The sequence below is a fragment of the Magallana gigas genome, chromosome 2, assembly GCF_963853765.1.
Source record: "Magallana gigas chromosome 2, xbMagGiga1.1, whole genome shotgun sequence".
Lineage (NCBI taxonomy): Eukaryota > Metazoa > Mollusca > Bivalvia > Ostreida > Ostreidae > Magallana > Magallana gigas.
In genome coordinates, this window is record NC_088854.1 from 48,521,502 (window position 1) to 48,537,386 (window position 15,885).

The 15,885-nt window shown below is 31.0% G+C and overlaps 1 protein-coding gene and 1 long non-coding RNA gene across 2 annotated transcripts in view; both read left to right on the forward strand.

Moving 5' to 3' along the window:
- The window catches only part of LOC105331780 (B-cell receptor CD22), a 162,137-nt gene that overhangs the window by 20,678 nt on the left and 125,574 nt on the right, over nucleotides 1-15,885 (forward strand). The window lies entirely within an intron of this gene.
- Nucleotides 1,389-13,084, forward strand: LOC136273092 (uncharacterized). Its single transcript, XR_010711268.1, has 3 exons — nucleotides 1,389-1,455; nucleotides 2,114-2,423; nucleotides 12,985-13,084. It is a non-coding gene; the product is annotated as an uncharacterized lncRNA (long non-coding RNA).

Consider the following 15,885-nt stretch of genomic DNA (forward strand, 5'->3'; position numbering starts at 1 on the left):
TTCTTATATGAAACTATTTTACTGCAACCCTCTGGACTATAAACTACATACGGATACGTAACTAGTTTTTGATCAATAAATTCGCCCACAGTCTATATTTAGCCAGGCACCGCCCAAAAGTAATGGTGTAGATAACCCTTAACTAAAACAATGAAACAATAAAAACAAACCTGGCCATGATACATTTTCATATAAAAATGCTTATCAATATCGTAACACACAATCAAAGTACATATATTATAAAAAATTATGCTAAATAACGACACATTTGTAATTATCAATTTGTTTGTACGTGTATCTGTTATTACGTGTTATACATTTAAATCAGGAATATGAAAGTGGACACAAACAAAGAATCATCTAACTATGCAACAATAAAAGGTAAAAACTCGAATTGAAAATACAACTTAAGTTATTTATTTTTCTTATATGAAACTATTTTACTGCAACCCTCTGGACTATAAACTACATACGGATACGTAACTAGTTTTTGATCAATAAATTCGCCCACAGTCTATATTTAGCCAGGCACCGCCCAAAAGTAATGGTGTAGATAACCCTTAACTAAAACAATGAAACAATAAAAACAAACCTGGCCATGATACATTTTCATATAAAAATGCTTATCAATATCGTAACACACAATCAAAGTACATGTATTATAAAAAATTATGCTAAATAACGACACATTTGTAATTATCAATTTGTTTGTACGTGTATCTGTTATTACGTGTTATACATTTAAATCAGGAATATGAAAGTGGACACAAACGAAGAATCATCTAACTATGCAACAATAAAAGGTAAAAACTCGAATTGAAAATACAACTTAAGTTATTTATTTTTCTTATATGAAACTATTTTACTGCAACCCTCTGGACTATAAACTACATACGGATACGTGAAATATATTAATAAAACTATCTTTCAAAGAACTTAATTGGTTGTCTGACTATTAATAATAAAAAGAAAATTTAAGATGACTTTATAAAAACATTATTTCATTAAAAAAATTACGTATTAAGCCTTATTTTTCTTAAATATGTATAGATGAATGAAATGATGAATGTAAAATTACATTTTAAACATGTTGTTCAAAATTCTAATTGTTACATTTCAGAACAACAAGTACATACAGAAAGGTCTGTGAATTCGTATAAATGCTGTTATTGTATGACTAGTTATTATAACAAATTATGTCACATTGTAATTTGTAAATTTAAATGATCCATCTCTTAGTTACATTTGATCTGTAAAACATGCGTATCAGTAAGTATTCTGTTGAAAAATAGGTATCAATATGTATTATTCGAAGCAAAATTGAAAGGTTTTTTTTTTAATAATTTAATTATCAATTCTACAATGTAATTTTTGACTGTGTTTATTTCAGGGATATGTATGACGAATTAACACAAAACGAAAACGCTAGCCAATATGAAGATATTTTGAAGAAAGGTAGTACAACTACTTTGATAAGAGTCAATAATTTATTTAAATCAAACTCAATTCTAAATAATACTTGTCGTTAAACGGTAATATGGCGTAAAAAGTATGTTTTTTCGTTATAATTCATTTGATCCTAGATGAAAAGATATTGAATAACTTCTATACACTTTTATGCACTATGCATTGCATTGAATAGGGGGAGGAAACCATTATTACTAAGAAACATTCTACTAAGAAATATATGATTAAAGTCGTATATAAATATATAGGTGGAGAAAATATTTCCATAATAACCCTAGGAATACGTCTTCAAGTTAAATATTCTTATATGTTTATATCTTTATGTCATGTAATTTATTGTAGATTTTAGCTTATTCTATTTTTCTATCTGATCGCAATTACTAACGAAATGACTATCAAGCCATGTGTTCCACATATATAAGGCTCTTAAAATATCAACGATTCTTACAAAATATCGTACTTAATTATAGTTTTGTAACTAAATCCCATGTGAATTTTTTTAAAGTAAAGTTTAAAAAGGTTTCATTGCTAATAATCCTGCGAAAATTTCTTCATTGTTCAAAATTATGATTTCTTTATTTAATATAATTATGTCCTTGTAAAAATGTACATCAAAACTATTTTAGAATTATTTTTTCTATTACAGATAATCATGGAAATAAAGAGTATCTATATACATTGTATCTGTTAATCGGTTAAACTAATTATCTATCTATCTATCTATCTATCTATCTATCTATCTATCTATCTATCTATCTATCTATCTATCTATCTATCTATCTATCTATCTATCTATCTATCTATCTATCTATCTTCGTTAAATTCAATAATGTCATTGAGAGCTTTTAACATTTGATAATTTCATTGTAGAAAATTATATGAAAAATTGCAAAAAAGTATTGATAATGATAATGAAGGAAAATCCCCCAACAAGATGATACCACTGAAAAGTAAAGGTACATCTAAATATCTTCTAACGATTGTATTATGTATTTCAGCAGTTATAATGCACGTTGTCAAAATCAATAACTTATCTACCATTCTAATTACTAACGGTTTAAATGTAGTATCAATTTTATCGAATTTATGAAAGAAGATTTAAGACCAATGTAAAATATAACGGTATTTATCCTCATTGATCGCCAAGAACTCGTGGTGATCCTTGGTTGTCAGTCGAATTTTTTTTTTTCGTTAATGCATCAACATTCAAAAACTTTCTACAACAACTATAATTATATGGCCTTGCAGAAGAGATATGAATTACTCCCTCTTCTCTGATATGTTAAACTATTATGATAATTTTAGTGTTTTAAAATAATTGAACTTATTTGCAATTTTTTTTAATCTCTTTTAGAATACAAGTTCATGTAAACTTAAACATCAATTATGCTATTGGGATTTCAACAAAATTATGTTTTAATTTTATGGAAAAATTGATAAAGACTTTTTGATTTTTAGCTTACCTGACCTGAAAGCTTAAGTGAGCTTTTCTGATCAAAATTTGTCCGTTGTATGTCGTCGTTGGCGGCGTTGTCGTTGTTGTAGACTTTTCACACTTTCATTTTCTTCTACAAAACCACAGGACAGATTTCAACTAAACTTGGCACAAAGCATCACTTGGTGAAGGGGATTTAAGTTTGTTCAATGGAGGGCCACACCTCTTTAAAGAGGAGATAAAATAGAATTATTGAATATTTGTATGTATTTTTCATAAATCTTCTTCTCAAAAACTATTAGACCAGAAAAGCTGTAACTTGTATGGAAGCATCCTCAGGTAGTTTAGATTCAAGTTTGTTCAAATCATGGTCCCCGGGGGTAGGGTTGGGCCACAATGAGGGGGATCAAGTTTTACATGGGAATGCATAAAGAAAATCTTTAAAAATCCTCTTCTCAAAAACTATTTGGCCAGAAAAGCTGCAACTTATGTTAAAGCATCCTCAGACAGTTAAGATTCAAATTGTTCAAATCATGGTCCCCAGGAGTAGAGCGGGGCCACAATGGGAGGATGGCTTTTTACATAGGAACTAGATTTTGACCCGTGCGCGCACGGGTGACATAGCATATGATATCGGACATTTACGAAATAGATACATCGACACACTGGATATTGTTGACCTATGCATAACCAAGCTTAAAGCCTACAATAATGCTTTTAATTTCACTACTCTGCTGAGTTGGAAAAATGTAACTGTGTCTGGGGAAAGGCCTTCACCACAGCTAAAATGCCCCTCATACACCCGTAATGTAGCAGACAATTGAAGAATCGCTCCAAAACGATTTTGGAGAAATAACAGTCATTTTGTTCATAACAAACCATTTTGAAGCTGTAAATACCTTTCATCGAAAAGTTTAATTGTATAATTGCAGAATACAACATTTCTTCAAAAATGTTTTTTACACACCATGTTGACATTTGAAACTCTCTAAAGTATATGCACCGAGTTACAGATACCTCCCATATTTTCTTTGATGAACAGAAAAAAAAATCCAATGAAAATTTACACGCATTTGTTTTATCGTCTCTGAGTTTATTCATGCAAATGTGATATTGTAGAAACATATAATAAAGAGCCTCCCGTGATTTAGCGTGAATTTAATGCGCATGCACAAGATTGTAAAATAAAGATAAATTCAGGTGATTTCCGGAATTTTTTGAGGAATTTTCGTTGATTATTAATTAACGAAGCTTGCTTGAGAAAAAAAAAACAAATTGGTAATCTTCAAGTACCAATGATGTTTAGAATATATAAAACAAAAGACAGTACTTTTCCGATTTATTGGTTTTAAAGCCTAAAAATTCGAGTCTATTATTTTAATATAGTAGTATAGATATATAAAGAAAATCTTTAAAAATCTTTTCTAATAAACAATTAGGCCAGAAAAAGCTCAAATTGGAGTGGAAGCTTTCTCAGATAATGTAGATTCAATTTTGTTTAAATGCTGGTCCCTGGGGGTAGGGTGCAGCCACAATGGGGGATGAATCTTTACATAGAAAAAAAAAGAGAAAATCTTTTAAAAAATTGCTGAGAAAGTTTTTGTCTAGAAAGCAGTAACTTGTGTGAAAGCATGGAATGTGCAGATTCAAATTTGATCAAACCATGATTCCCTAGAGAAAAGTGGGGTCATAAAGTGGAGGTGGTATAAACGAATAGAGAATAATCTTCTTATAGGTACAACAACAAAAGGAGCTTGATATTTACCATAAAACATGTGGATAAAAATCTCGCCAAATTTTTAAAAATAATTTTAGCAAGATGTACTGTACAATTTAGTTGTCAAGATATTTTGATTTTGATACCGTAATGCTAATTTGATCAGAAATAAGGCAATTGTTGCTCAGGTGAGCAATGTAGCCCCTGGGCCTTATGTTTTGTTTTTTTCTAATCTAAACAGAATGTGACAAGACATACACAATAATTTAAAGTTTATTTAACAAAAACATTGGGACGTAAATGAAATTTCAGATGTGTTTTGATATATCAATGGGTTATATAAACGACTAAAATAACCTGACGTTCTATTACTATACATTCTATAATAACTCATGTAATCAACAAAAAGTAACGTAATCGGTGTCTTGTTGAGTCGCGTTATCCCTATCTCAATGGCTTTATCGATACATAACGACCGGTACAGCATTGCGTTGAGTAACGGCTTTTCTAATTGGTGTGTATTACACTTGCGATTTGCAACAAAGAATATCTGATTGGAGCATTTTTATAGACCTGCCCATTTGTCAAATACCTAACACGTGGACACAAATAAACGTCGGAGAAAGGAAATGTATAATAATGTAAACAAACAGGGCAATGTTATATATGTAACATATATGTGAAAACATTGTTAGTGGCAAAAAACATATAGAGGGTTTTCTAAGAGCAGGGACGGGAGTGTATAGTTTAAAGTCACACAAATTGATCTTCAGTTTATTGTAAAAAAATATGTCAGAAACTGTTAAATGAATAAATATATTTTACGTTATCGTTTGCAATGTTCCATATGCAGAATGTCGCATGAATTTAAAAAAGAAAAGTGTAATCTGGTTAAAGTACAATTTTTTCCTCAGAAAAACGTGCTGCAAAAGATAGATCCACAGGAAAATTCGGGTTGACACGCCGTGAAATCCATTTGACGTGTTACAGTATTTGTGTTCATTTACTAACTTCCAATAAATCTTTCAAACATTGTCAGCAGCTAGCTCTGTAAAATAAAGAAGTGTGGTTTGTTTACATGTAATACCATGAAATGGCAACTCAATCTGTACATGGATTTAACACTCCGAAGTTGGTTAGCGTATTTGAGAGAAAGTCTGCGGCGTGTAAAGCGTCAACATCAATAGTTAATATTTTCTGATACATTTTTAGTTACATTAATGTTTCTTAAAGCTGAGTGGGTAAAAAATAAAGGTTAATCACAGCTAAATAAGTTTTGCCGTAAATTGCAAATTTTATAATTGTTTAAAGGCACATGCACACTTGTAAAAGTAAGCGTGCCATTCATCAATCTAAAAATGCAATTTCTGTTATATTTTTTGACAGTATCTGTTGTGAATTCTTTAGAATATGCTGCAACAAAATATACACTACCTCAAATTAGATTGACGCATTAAAAAATATTGAATTACACTATAACAAACCAGAAGCTATTATTGAGAGAACCCTTGGTCAACTATTGCAGTGATTTAGTTACATGTGATTTGTAAAGTCCTGATACAGAGTTAAACGTCAAAGCTGGCATTTGAAAAATATAATATCAGTACCGTGTAAGAGTGGGCGGGCACAAAATTGGCCAATTAAGAGGAATGTGCGGCCATCATTTGAGGAGAGGAATGTAAACATGTATTGAACTGGCTTGTTTGTGCCCGAAACCTGCAAAAATGTTGTTAAAAGACATAAACGCAATAGATATAAAGTCCTACATGTCATGTTGTTTGAAAAGTGTGTATTCAAGAACAGGACAATGTCTTTCCAGTCACTCAGAACAGCTGTCGAACTGCGCTGCTACAGACTTATTTTGAAGATTTAAAATCAGAAAAATTATGAAGGGAGTTTTTTGGTATTTTCTGTACAAACATTTGTTGAAAAAAGTTTGAATCGTGCTCATTTAAGTTTTAATTTTGTCTCAAAATAGAGTACCCTATCTTTATCAGTCGGTATGGGATCTATTTTTAGAAATAGTGAAACCCTTTGATATGTGTGGGCTAGAAAAAATCAAAGCATATGTATGAATTATGTTTTTGTGTATCCACGATGATGTAAATTTTCAATGCAATGATTTTTTTCATTTTTCTCTGATAAACACATATTCATGTACAGTGTACATGTAACATTTTTATTCCATAAAAACTTGATATATATCGTGCATGTAAATTTTTTTTTCAACACTTTTTCATTTATTTTTCTTCTGAAAAACACATATGCATGTAGAGTGTACATGTTACATTTTTATTTCATTGAAATATAATGTATACTTTTTTTTATCACTTTGTTGGACCCCTATCCAACTTTTAAAAAGAATTTACTTTGATTTATACTTACAGAACTAAAAACAATCCTCAAAAATCAAACATGGGACAGGTGTAGAGATGTATATCAAATTTAAAACGGTTTATTTTGAATTGAATATTATCTTTTTCCTATGAAAATATAACGTGAATGTGTCTTCATAGACACAGGAGTTCTAAGTATAGACTGGATTTTTCTTGTTCTGAAAATAAATCCCATGGCGACTGATAAAAATAGGGTACCCTAATTTGAGGCAAAGTTACAACTTAAATGTGCAAGATTCAAACTTTTTCTCAACAAATGGTTGTTGAGAGGTTACAAACGAACCCTCTTTATATCTTTTTCAGATACTTCTCAAACAAAATGTCTTTTTGCAACATTTTTGGCCGGTTTCGGGCAGAAACAAACCAGTTCAAGAAGTGTTTACATTCTTATCCTCAAATGAACAAGATGGACACACATCCCCCTTAAAACATTCTTTTACAAATTGCAACTCGTGATTCGACCTGTTTCACTTTTACATTAAACACTGTCGTCACTCAGCGCATCGCTATATCAGTCGACGTGTATACGTGTAAGCGAGATAAAGAGGCATGTGCACGATTTGAGGTAAACTTTATTTTTCGATTTTTGATGCATAATGTGTTTGACAATATAGCATTGGATGATTTATTTTTGACGTCTTCGTGTAAACAACTGCCGTCAGTTAAGAAGACAAATGAGGTGAGCTAACGCGCGTTATTCAATATGTCTGCTCCCCTGACAGTAGTTACGAGCGTTATTCAATTTGTCTGCTCACCTGACGGCATTTATTGAACCGACAACGTCAAAAATAAACCATTTCATGCTTGTGTTTACATTCCCTTACTGATGAAATCAATTATCTACGTAAATAAATCAATACAACTTGCAGATCGCAGAGGGAGTAATTTAGTAACAGCAAGAACAGCAGTTTTATAAAAACTGATTTAAACTGGTTATTACATAGAGTGTTGCGTTGGGATCGATGAGCATGAAAATATAATCCATGAAAAACAACTTTTGAATTTTGCTTTTGACAAAAGAATAAACTTTTTTGTTGAAAAATTGTAAAACATGGTGGTTAGACAACAGGTATGAAATATATTTTTAACCGATAAGATAGAAGCCAATATTTTGGAACTACTTATGTAAATTACATGTATATTCATGCGCAGTGATTAGTTGTTGCATTTAGGGGCATTTAAAGATAACAAAATTTAATGGAAAAACACAGTAGAATGTAATTATAGCTATTCAAAACAGCCGACAAAAATTTGAATGTTAGCTGTCAAGTTTTATACAAGTTACAAAACATTTATTTTTTGGTTATGAGAATGACAATAACAAACTGTCAACTATCTCAAAAATCCATAAAAAGGAATACAAATTAAAAGCAGAGCAACACGGACCTCTAAAATGATAGTGGTAGGATCAGGGGCCCGTTTCTCAAAAAGGCGTAAATCTGAGCCTAAGTTAGTCCGACTAACAAAGTTACGCCAATATTTAGTCGGGTCTAAGTTGCGTTTCTGAAAGAGGCATAAATTAGGGTTTAAATGTCGAAAAACTTAGACATCTTCGCTGAGTACTAAGCATGCGCATATTGTATTTTGTTTTGCTTTGAGGCTATGATTATATGTGGTGGATCAATTTTCCAATTCATAGTACATGTACCCGAAAGTACGCATGTTATACTTTACCACTGAATGTTCAAGCTGTTCATGACATTTTATATTAATAAAAGTTGAACAAATGCCTATACACTTCTTAACATAATGAAATTTTAGAGAAAAACAATTGATATGAAAGCGGCATATATAAGAGGTTTCAGAAACCAAATATGTGACAATTAAATGCATTGTAGATGATATTGAGGCACAATCTTACATATTAATTGAACGAAACAATACATAGAAATTAACTTTAATGTTCGTGTAAACTTCAAATATTTATAGAATACAGGGACGAGGTACAGTGGATATGCCCCAATACGTCTGCAGAATGAGAAGTATGCTTCATATACACTGTTGATCTTTAGACATTTTCAGATGCTGGGATAAGGCTTGATTCTTTTTTATCAATGCACTATATTATTTATAGAAAAAAATATGACCATGAGTATAACAGTAACCAACTCAAAATCGAAAATGTCTACTGTTTAAATAATATTACATGAACCTTGTCCATTCTCTGTTCCAATATTGAAAGAATGTAGACAATGACATGGAAATGTTTCTTGATTTTCTGCGATTCAAATGATAATAGTTTTGAAAGATATTAATAGTCAACAATTAACAAAACAGATTTTATCAACATTTGAGGCCGGAGTCTCCCCAACTCCCTTCCCTGTTTTTGGTTTAATCGATCGATTGTTTTGTTTTGTTTTTTTTCGGGGAGGGGGTTGAAAGTCATATACACCATAAACAGGGAATAATTCGCCCTGTTTAATTTTCAATCATTTCACCCTCGTTGTCAGCGGGCGAATTTATGTTGATTTTCAATATCTAATATTAAGTAACTTAAGTAACAGCTGTGACTGGGCGAAGTCACGACAGAGTGAAATTGTTTGCAAGTGTAGAAGGACGGAAATTAACCGTGACCAAAATAACCCTGTATACAGTATCTTGATTAAAATAAAGATATAAAAGCAGTTATCTAAGAACACCCTTCCTATTTAAAAAAAGTTTTATAAATAAAAGGTTTTTCCAAGTTTAATGGAAAAGGCATCTAAAAAAAATCCCCTATCCACTTCCGGATAAGACATTTTGCACCTTTGCGGTTTTAACAAGTGCATGTGAGTTACATGTATACTTTTTTCCCTATCTGCTTTGGGTTATTGGGGTGGGGGTGTATACAATTGTTTTATAATAAGTATGACAAATGCAAGCTAGTTAAATTTGTAAATAATGCACACTGTTGTAAAACTGCTAAAACAACGTTTTTGTATTGCAAGTCGACAACTTCGAAATAAAAAAAAAATCCCATGATATACGTACATCTTAAATATGATCAAACAAAACTATCATAAATTCAAGTAATTAAAGATCAATTCAATCAAATGAGTACAAGTAAACAATGCATATGAATATGCACGAAGATCATTGATAGTACCTGTAAACCATACATATTTTAAAAGAATTACGATCGATGTTAAATATGTACGCAATTGATCACTTAATCATTTAATATTTATTCATTTGATGAGATATCGGCGCTTCTGATTGGTCGAAAAATTTCTTTGATACCTGCATCAATAAAATTTTTGCCGGATCTACTTTTTTACATTTACATTATTTACATTTTTGATCAATGACACTTCACATTTTTTTATTTGAAAATGTTTTATTAAATGATAAGAAATGAAGATAATAATTTTTCTATTGATCGACGTATCAAAGAAAAAATTGACCGGAAAACTTTTTCATCAATGCGCTACGTACGCGCATTGATGAAGTTTTCCGGTCAATTTTTTCTTTGATACGTCGATCAATAGAAAAATTCTCTTCATTTCTTAAATCCTAGAATTAATAAGATTAATGAATTTGATTTCCAAAAATTCAAGGTGTGCATGTGAAATTTTTTAATATTCGATAACCTTGAGAAACGCTTGTCAACAGATCTAAAATTGATACACACGCTGCACGCTTCTAAAACATATTTTTAAGTAATATTTTAACAAACAAAAATTGATTGTATCTAAATGCGAGTTCATAAACATTCCAAAATACATGTAGCTTTCATACGGTTTTGTAAAGATACTAGGAGTAAAAAAAATGAAAATGAGAATTCATACGTGTTGTAAAGTTTTCAGTAATACATGTATAGGTAAAGAACAAACAACCACACACAAGGACAAATTACAAATGTAAACGTTTTGAGCTGCTCCTATTCATAATTTTAAAATCAGTTTCGTTTCACAGGTTCAAATCTGATTAGAAACATTAAATTCTAGTTCATGCTTACTGAGTATTGATTTAAAAAAACCCAACAATCTATTCGTACTTATACACATCTATCTTGTTGGGCAATACATGTTTAATTAAGAAATAATCTTTTTAATTATTGTGTTTATATCATTTATCAGGGTTCACCCATTCTTCACACTTTAGGTAAATTTCATTACGAGTAGTAAGTATATTACTTACGTTTAATAAGATGAGCCCATTATTTATCAAATTGATTTAATCTTAATTTATTTAGAAATAGAAACAGTTATCGAACAATAGGTATTTTTTAAAGTTATACGTACATGTACAAATATTTAAATAAATGTGAATGTTTTCTTTAATAACACATAAAACAAACCAAAAAAAATAAAATTATCTGTATATTTTGCCTTAGAAACAAAACACTCGCCATTTTTGTGCACAGACTAAGAACTTACGCCTACCCATTAGCAGGCGTAGATTTAAACCCAAATTTAGTCCCGACTAAGTTTCCGCCTTTTTGTGAAACGCAACTTAGTCTGGTTTTGAGGTTTAGTCCCTGATTTAGTCCGGACTAAGCTTACGCCTGGACGTAGGCCTTTTTGAGAAACGGGCCCCAGGTGCCTAGGAGGAATGATCATCCTCTGCTGACCGGTCACATCCGCCGTGTGCTCTTTTGTCGTAATCGGAAATAAATCAGAAAAAGTCTGTAGACAATAAGGTGATTATTTATGGTCTAACATTTAGTATGAAAAACGTCAGCCAGCATGCAACCCAGTGGAAGATTGTATTTGCTGACAAGGTCGTTGTATTGACCATAGAACTTACGAAACGATGACTCCAAACGAGACTGTTGATATTACTTTTGTCAACTTGTTTGTCAGTAGCTTGCCTCGCCTTAGAAACTGTTTACACGAAAAGCATGCTCTTGTGTATCGAATAAACTGAGAGACAAAAACACCACATGCAGGTGATGAAGGTATATTGGTACATAAGTAAGGAAAGTTGACGATAGAAAAATTTAAGTCATCGCGTTTATTATAAAGTTTTGTTGTTAGGTTACCATTAATATCCATTTCCAGTAAAATATCCAAATATGAAACAGATGACTCAGACTTTGTGGTATCTTATATTTAAAGTTCACTGGGATATATTGAGTCGACGTAAGTATGGAAATAACAGTTATTAATTGATAATACGTCGTCGATATACCTGAATGTTGAGTTGGAAGCCAAAGCGAATGTATGTAAGTAAATTATGTAAACAAGGTTTGCTCCATCACATTTAAAACCAAAATGAGATTAGCCAAGTGAGCAAAATTATCTAATTATGTGCAAATATAGTTTAAAAAGAAAGAAAGAAATTAATCTGCTTTAAATGATGTTGTTACTACATGAAAAATGAAATGATCGGCATGTGATATCATTAGACAGCTTCAAGTTCATATTTAATGCAAAAACATTACATGCAATAAACATGAATTTGATAAATAGGATATTTATTGCACAGTTTTGTTGATTTCCAAAACAGCAAGGAATAAATAAACTTTACTCCTAGTAGATGGAGTGTACTTCCAATTAAAATTCTAACGCATGTAAAAACAAAAGGAGATCTGAATCATTATTCAACTGTATAAATGATGTTATATCAAGGCAAATGCATTAGAATAATATTTTTTTAGTAATCTAAATGTAATTCTCTAATTCTAAATAGCATAAAGCTGTCACTGCATAATAGACTTAGTAGTGCGAGGCGCGATGCGTGCTCAAATAGTCAAATTTGCCTGATGCCTCATATGAACAAAACTATGATCAGCCGATCACAAAAATAATTGTGAGATCTTTGTCCCGCCTAAAACACGACAGCCAACATCCCAATTGTGTTCTACTTTACAAAAACCTTTTCAAAGCATTATTTACAGCAACATGTGATCAAGAAATTTTAGCTCAAATTGTGAACATGCCTTTTTTAAAAATGGAAATTGTATATTGTATATATAGCTGCAAACATTGAATATACAATTCATAAAATAGTGTCAACATTTGTTGAATTGTTGTGATTTTTTGTAGAATCAAGTGATGACAAATTCGGGACTGAAAAAGCTGAGGAATATGTTAATACATCATTTATGAAGTAAACCACAACCACTGATGTATTACTCATGCGGAAATTGTCTTTAAAGTATTGTAAAAGTTGTCATTGTCTTCTGATAAACTTTCAATGATTTAATTACTATAAAAACATATATATATATATATATATATATATATATATATATATATATATATATATATATATATATATATATATATATATATATATATATATATATATGCAGTATAGACTTTTACCCCCATTAAATAAATGTTTGATATGTCAGAAGTTCAAACTTCAAAGGTGTTTGTTGTTTTGTTTAATTAATTTTGATCTCATTTCATACATTTTATATATTCAATATACATGTGTGAATTTCAAAAATTTATTTATTTGATATAGAAAGAATGTATTTTGTTCACCCAATTTCTTCTGCAGCTTATTAAAAATCAAATACTTTCAAATGACTTCCTGATAAGTGACAAAAATAACCCCTTTCTAGGCTTCCGCTCAAAATATATGCTGAAATCAGGACACCATAAAAAATTTCTCAGAAATAGAATACAGTTGAAACACTGTACCCTATCCACATGATCAGGTATTGAATGGTATTTTAAATAAAAATATCAGCTATGAGTTGTCGCTGCAAATCATTCTTCATTTGAAATGCGTGCCACACTTTTTGCTGTTAGTCCGTTCTGATACCTCGAATGACCCATTTCTCGGTCTTTCAATTTATTGAATTATTGGGTATTCATTGTAAGTTCTGAAAAAGTTCGAAGCGACGTGCCAAAGAATTAATGGCGGCTTGTAAGATTTCTTCTCCCCTTCTATACTATATACCCACTTTTCTCTTAAATGGTGTCAATCCCTTTTAGCTTTGAAAGTTTACAATATACGTCCATTTTTGTTATTCAGACTATGCTAAAACCATGTGGCTTGGCCCATATTTTGAAATCTAAATATTTTCAACCTAAATTACCCACCCCTTTTTGTTGCTAAGATTGTGTCAAAACCCTGCCGACCTTGCCATAAACGAAACGTACGTCTGACCTCATTTATTATATTCCAAAAGTTGTACTAAAACCCTTGAAGAGTATGTTGTAGAATAATAAAACGGGAGATTTAATCTATAATTATGATTATCAAGCATATAACAAACATTCATCAATGCAAGGCAAGTATATAACAAACGTTTATTTTCTTTGATACACAGATTTAACTCTGATTGAGCAAATCGTAAAAGGCGGAATAATGAAAAGTTTTGTTTGAGATAAGTTTTCCTAAATATGTTAGATTTAATTTCCCACATGAACATTTAGGGGTTAGAGAGGGACTTCGTGCAAATCTTTGTAAGAAATACACGAACAAACCTTTTAACTCGTTTTCCAAAGTACACACAAATTTGACAATGCGGAAGTACTGAAAACGCATGTATCTGCAGGAAGTTTTTTTTAGACCGGTGAAATGAGAGATGGGGATCACATTGGCGGGGAGAAGGGGGGGGGAGTTTAAATCATACGACATTATATCTTAATAGCTAAATAATCATTAAGCAACGAAAATGTGTGTCTTTTGTTTTCAAAGCGCGTTGATATTGTAGATGTTAATGAACAGGGTTTGTTCAAAATTCTTAGAACTTTTATGATACATAATTAGTTTACCCAAATTTAGCTCGATAGGATATTTATTAAAAAAGTAGTTTTATTTTTTAGTTAAATTGTAACATCTATGCTTATAAATTAATTAGATTTTTTCCCAATAAACTATAAAATGCCTGCACCAGAGTACCTGTTTACAGCTTTGGTATTTTAACACGTGTGATATGATATCCGTAAGCTATAGTTGAAATTTACCCAATGAATATTTACTGTTAAATTAATCAAAACCCTACTTCCATTTTCGATAAACAAGCCCGAAATAGCAAAAATGAGAGTAGGGTGGTGGACACGCTTTGGTGGATCCAAGTCAGTAGGAGTTTGCATCAAAATATATGCTTGCAATGAAATAATATTAAATGATTTCGTAAAGAGTGAATATATTTACTTGGAACTTACTTAGAGTACTCATAAATGTTAAGATTTTACAAACGCTGAATAATAAAAATAAGACAATTCGTTTTTTGAATGCACGATTTTGATGTATAGAACGCTTGCAAAGCACGACCTCTTGTGAGAGAATAGGATAGAATTTTCCAGAACTGGGTACATACATAAAAATACATAAAACGGGGAACTTAACTGGGAAGGAGCCGATCCTCCTCCCAATTTTTAATCTCAAAACAGTCTTTTTTCTAAGAATTTTATTTGGAACAGAGATGAAAAACTAGAGTACAATTTGTCATTAAAACTAAATTTAGAAAAACGACGCACTAATTATAAATACCCACTCCCTTGTTTTAAATGAAAAAAAAAACCCCATTATTGGTATTTTTTCCTGTAAGCTGCAACAAAAAGAATTAAGGCCACGCACATGAATATATCATCCTTTTCAGTATATATATATATATATATATATATATATATATATATATATATATATATATATATATATATATATATATATATATATATATATTTGTGTGTGTGTGTGTGTGTGTGTGTGTGTGATTTACTTTTAAATACTATATAAAGCTTATCCATTTGATAAGGGAAGTCATGATACTACGGCGGCGTGGATGGGCCAGATAAAAAAATAAATCTTATTACAAGGAAAGGGGTGGCTTGATCACAAACTCTCTAACCTTTCATCATCCACATCACTGCCAAATCAGATAGTCTTATAAATCACTCATCAAAAATACTGTTTTCATATACAAATACAGATGGAACTTATTCGTCCGAACAAATAGCTAATTCATCCGAACAAATCGTAAT